The sequence below is a fragment of the Phacochoerus africanus genome, chromosome 9 (genome assembly GCF_016906955.1).
Source record: "Phacochoerus africanus isolate WHEZ1 chromosome 9, ROS_Pafr_v1, whole genome shotgun sequence".
Lineage (NCBI taxonomy): Eukaryota > Metazoa > Chordata > Mammalia > Artiodactyla > Suidae > Phacochoerus > Phacochoerus africanus.
This window is the reverse complement of record NC_062552.1, coordinates 5,292,377-5,298,394: the sequence shown is the minus strand read 5'-3', so window position 1 is coordinate 5,298,394 and position 6,018 is coordinate 5,292,377.

The following is a 6,018-nucleotide window of genomic DNA, read 5'->3' as shown; positions in this document are numbered from 1 at the left end:
AAAGGACAGATACTAGGAGAGCATAGTGGAGGGGGTGCTACCCCCTGCTGGAGGTCAGAAAAGTCTCCCCTGAGAGAACTGCATTTACTTCGTTGCCAAAAAAATTCAATTTATCGGAGTTCCCATTGTGGCTCAGGGGTAACAAATCCGAATAATACCCTTGATGCTGCATGTTCGATCCCTGGCCTCAATCAGTGGGTGAAGGATCCAGTGTTGCTGTGAGCTGCGGTGTAGGTGGCAGATGTGACTCGGATCCTGCATTGCTGTGGCTCTGGCGTAGGCCGGCAGCTGTAGCTCCAATTAGACCCCTAGCCTGGGAACCTCCATATGCCGTGGGTACGGCCCTAAAAAAGAAAAAAAAAATCAATTTCTCTGAGTTCCTGTTTGGCTCAGTGGGTTGAGGACCTGATGTTGTCCATGTGAGGATGTGGGCTCAACCCCTGGCCTCTCTCACTGGGTTAAGGATCTGACTTTGCTGTGAGCTGCGTTGTAGGTTGTACATGAAGCTTGAGTCTGGTGTTGCTGTGGCTGTGCAGTTGCAACTCTGAGTCAATCCCTAGCCTGGGAACGTCCATATACCACAGGGGTGACTATAAAAATAATTAATCACACAGTCCATTTCTCGGAGTTCCTGTCGTGGCACAGTGGTTAACGAATCCGACTAGGATCCATGAGGTTGTGGGTTTGATCCCTGGCCTCACTCAGTGGGTTGAGGATCTGGCGTTGCCGTGAGCTGTGGTGTACGTCGCAGATGCAGTTCGGATCCCATGTTGCTGTGGCTCTGGCGTAGGCCAGTGGCTACAGCTCCAACTGGACCTCTAGCCTGGGAACCTCCATATGCTATGGGTAGGGCCCTGGGAAAGACAGCAAAAGAAAAGAAAAAAATCCATTTCTCTCTTTTAGGCTTTCTTGAGCTGGAAGGCGGGCTCTGAGGTAGGGGTCTCAGCAGGGCATTCCTAGATGCCACTCTGCTCCAGGATCAACATCCACTGTGGGCCCTGGGAGTTCAGAGGATGCTGAGCGGCTTCGGGGCAGGGATGTTGGTGGGTCACGGAAGAAGGGCAGGCCTGGGATTGGAGCCATTCCAGGCACAGGAAGCAGCTTGAAGGATGTTTGGGAATGAGTAAGTCATGCGGTCTTCGTGGAGCCTGGGAGAGCGCGGAGTAGAAAGACAAGCTCTCTGATGCAGCACTTTGTCTGCCACGTGCCAGGCCTGTGGGTGGTAGAGACGGAGTGGTGAGCGTGGCTGGTCCAGCTGTCCTCCGGGGGTTTACTGATGGAGAGGAGGGCCAGTTAGCACACACATCTGCCCAGCTGTGAAAGGGCCACGAGGACCCTGAACTGTGCAGAGATGGAGTTCCTGCAATGGTGCAACAGGATGGGTGGTGTCTTGGGTGTGCTGGGACACAGGTTCGACCCCCAGCTGGGCACAGTGGGTTAAGGATCTAGTGCTGCTACAGTTGCAGCTTAGGTCGCAACTGCAATTCAGACCTGATCTCAGGCCCGAGAGGAGGCCGAAATAAATAAACAAACAAAAAATAAAAATAAACTGTCCGCGAGGGAAAAGCGCGGTGAGCAGAGGGTGGCAGGTCCAGAGGGTGCTCAGGGGTGGTCTCCCCAAGGAGGTGAGATGGGGCAGGAGAGCTCAGGGGCACCTTGAGCCAGTCACAGGAAAAGATGAGAGCGGGCGCAAGCTCGGGCCCTGCAAAGTGGTGGCGGGAGATGCCATAAGGGATTAAGAATAATCCATGGGCTAGAATCCAGGGCAGCAGAGGGCATGGGGTAGGGGTGGGATGGCAGCCTTCCTGAAGGCCCTGGAAAGCCTAGGCAAAGGGCTGGGATTTTGTTCTAAGAGGAAAGGAAGCCACCGAAGGGAGTTAATCCAGAGTGCTAGGGTTCAGCGGTAGCTGCTGTGTGGGTGGATTGGAAGGACCTTGAACTTAACGGCTGGGAGACTCGTAGATGAAGTAAGTGTCTAAGTACCATGGACCCGTGGGAAGCGGGAGTGGACTGGAGCCGTGTTTTGGAAACAGAAGTGACCCAGCCTGCTGACGTCATGTTGGGGGTGAGACCCGCAACTGGAAAAGGAGAGCTAAGCGTGCTCTGGGTTTCCGGCTTGAACCAACAGCAGGGACGTATCTTTTTTTTTTTTTTTTTATGTCTTTTTTGTCTTTTCTAGGGCCGCTTCCCACGGCATATGAAGGTTCCCAGGCTAGGAGTCTAATTGGAGCTCTAGCCACCAGCCTACAGCAGAGCCACAGCCACAGCCACAGCAACACGGGATCCGAGCCATGTCTGTGACCTACACCACAGCTCATGGCAACGCTGGATCCTTAACCCACTGAGCAAGGCCGGGGATCCTCACGGTTCCTAGTCGGATTCGTTAACCACTGTGCCATGGTGGGAACACCCTCTTTTATTATTATTATTATTGGAGTAGAGGTGACTTACAATGTTGTGTTGATTTCAGGTGCACAGCAAAATGAATCAGTTAGACATAAGCGTATACCCGTTCCTTTTCAGATCCTTTGCCCATTTGGTTATCACCCAGTATTGAATCGATTTCCCGGCGGCTACAGTAGGTCCTTGTGACACGTTTATTTTTTATACAGCAGTGCATGCATGTTAATTCCAGCCTTCTAGTCTATTCCTCTCCCATCAAAATTCCCCTTTAGAGAAACACCACTGTTTGAGATGGAGAAACGGCAGGCCAGGTGGATTGAGGGAATCCCACGTGTGGGTTTGGGCTCAGCCTGTAAGAGAGACAGGTGGTGAGAGCAAATAGACAGTGAGAGCTGGGAGAAAGGTCTCTGCAGGTAACATAACTGTTGAGTCACCAGCGTGTAGAGAGTGTCTCCACCAGGACTGTGAATGACATCAGCTGGGAGTGAGGAAGCATGGGTGACGTCACCTGAGGGAGGGCAGGATGGGTGGCTTGGAGGCTGAGAAGCTGGCATCGAGCGGCTGGGGGGAGGGGCTTTCTGAGAGGGGGGTGGGGTGGGGGCACGCCTGAAGAGTGTGGGCGCAGAGGCAGCCGGTGCTGATTGTACCCAAGCTGCCAGGAAGCCCTGTAGGAGATATGAGCATGGCATTCCTTGGATTTGCCAAGGTGGACACATATCTGGTGACGTTGGTATATGGTGGGTGTGGGCACCAGAGGGGCACAGGCTGAAGAATCAACAGACAGTGACACGTGGATAGTTGCAGAAAGATTTTGCTCTGAAAGAAAACTAAGGAATTGGGACGGTAGCTAGGGGGGTCAGGAGGTCAAGGGCTTTTTTCTGGTTTTGGTTACTTTTTTATCTTATTTTGTTTTATTATTTTATTGCCATGCCTGTGGCATATGGCAAATCCCTGGCAATTCCCAGGCCAGGGATTGCATCTGAGCTGCAGGGGCAATGCCGGATCCTTAACCTACTGTGCTGGCTGGTGATCGAACCTGAGCCTCTGCAGTGACCCAAGCCACCGTGGTCAGATTCTTAACTCACTGCACCACAGCAGGAACTTCTCTTTCCTGTCTGTAAGTTGGGAAATACTATGGTATGCCCGTCCATGGGTGGGGACGCTCTAGCAGAGAGGGAGCGGTTGGTGAGGAATGCAGGAGACAAAGTGGCTGGAGGCGAAAAGCCCTGAGCAGGTGAGCAGCTCTGACCAAACACCACCAACCCGGGGGCATAAAACAACACACGTGCCTCCTGGTACAGTCTGGAGGTCCGAAGTCCAAATCTGTGGACTAATGTCACATTTCAGGAGGGCCAAAGGTCCCCTGGAGGCTCTAGGGGACCCTCTGTTTCTGGGCTTTTCCCGGCTTCTGGAGCGGCTTCCTTGGTTTGTTGTCAGTCTCCACCCGCAAAGCCAGCAGGGAAGCATCTCCAAACCAGTCTCGGCCCTGGTCACGTCACCTACTTCTCCGTAGTCAAATTTCCCTCTGCCTCTCCTGTGATCACGTGTAGGACCTACGTCGATGTTCCAGAAAAACCTCCCTCCCCACCTCAAGAGCCTTAATTTCATGACACTTGCCAAGTCCCTATTGTTCTGTAAGGTAGTGCTCAGAGGTTCCAGATTCGGGCCCTGGCGATCCGCGGGGACATTGTTCAGTGGACATGGGGGGGGGGCTCTGGGGTGCCAAGGAGGACTGGCCTCCACTAGGAAGGGGACATCCTTCTTGTAACCAGAGGAAAGAAGGGAAGGGATGCGTGCAGCTGTGTGGACGTGGTGGCGCAGAGATGAGAGACTTCCTGGTCTGGGCTTCAATTTTCTGAGAAGTAGGAGGTCACGTGGACCACTGGACCACGGAGAGGGATGGCGGCTGAAGGGGGGAGGGAGTGGGGGGGATGGAGGTCTGGAAGCATCGCACGGGACCCTAAACTACCCCTCAGGCCTGGCCAGCATCACTGCGAGAGCCCGGCCAGGCAGAGAGGATGAGAGTCCCTGAGACCCAATCAGGAGATGGGCAGACAGCTGCCTGATGGCCTGTAGGAGGCTGGGGACAGGGGTCGGGAGCTCAGAGGCCAGGATGAGGGGACCCAGAGGGGGGGACACGGAGAGGGTGAACTGTCAGCACAAGAGGGCTTGGGCAGAGTGGGGTACCTTTCGCTTGGATTCTGGAGACAGTGCATTTTCAGGTGAGACAAATTCTGGGGTTCTCCTCGGGGAGGGTGTCACTGAGGGGCCGAGAGCTGGGTCACCTACCTGGATGCTGGAGAAAAGGGGAATGAGGACAGGAAAGAGGTGGCCAGGAAGACTGGGAGATGGGAACCCAAATCTCCAGGGACCCGGAAGCAGGTGGATGCGGGAAGTGGGTGGGCAACCGGAAGTGGAGGAGCACTTTGAACCGCGCCCATGGCAAGGGAGCTGGGGGTTTGGGGAGGAGGGAGGGGAATGGTTTGGAAAGAGCAATGCGAGCAAGGAAGTCCTGCTCTTCTTTCTGGCTCTGAGGGAGTCAGGTGTGAAAGACAAGCACTACCACTCGGGGGGCTCCCGTGTTTCCATGTTTGTATTAAGGTAAGGGAAGAAGTTGATGCGGTAAGAATGTGTGCTGATCCTTTGGTGGAGTTTCCGGATAGCGCAGGGGAAGAGTTTGGGAGGTACGAGGTTCTGAGGTGCACAGGGGTGGGAGTTTGGCAAACATTCGCTTTTTGGAGAGGAATTTTTTTTCTTGTCTTTCATCTTTCTAGGGCCGCACGGGCGGCACATGGAGGTTCCCAGGCCGGGGGTCCAATCGGAGCTTCGGCTGCCGGCCTGCACCACAGCCACAGCAAGGCCAGATCTGAGTTGTGTCTGTGACCTACACCACAGCTCATGGCAACCCCAGATCCAACCCACCGAGCGAGGCCAGGGATAGAACCCGCAACCTCATGGTTCCCAGTTGGATTCATTTCTGCTGCGCCACAATGGGAACTCCCTGGAGAGGATTCTTGAGATGTGAACTGAGGAATCTTGCGTTTTACCCAGTAGGGAGGGGTGGGGGAGAGTGTTGAGCAGCAAAGTATCACGGTCAAAGGCAGGCTTTGGGAAAACTAACTTTCCAGCCTTGTGAATGGAAGAAGCCTTTAGAAAGCTACTGCACAGGCCAGGATTAAGGTCTCATCAGGCATGAACCCTGAGAAGGATGGAAAGAAATGGTATCAGGAGAGAAATGTGGTTGGCTGGAATGTGTAGGAGATAAGGAAAAAGAGGGAGTGAGTGGCAGAGTTCCCTGTTTCAGGTGTTACTGGTTAGGAGAAAAAGTCTTGAGGGGAAATTGATGGCTTGTTATTTGTGCATCACTGTTGAGTAGTGGTTGAAGCCAAGTCTGGAGGGGAGTGATGACAGGTGAATCACTGGGCGCTTCCCCTGCAGCCGCCAGGAGTCAGTGGGGTTTCCCAGATTGAAAATAATCAAGGAAGAGCAGGAGCCCAGGAAGCAACCTAGTGGGGCTCCCTGATTTAGCTTCAGATTCCCAGGGCAGGACCTAACCTTCAGTGACCCAGGCAATCAGGCGTGTGTGCAGGTGTGAACTATGAGGCACCCGATTCA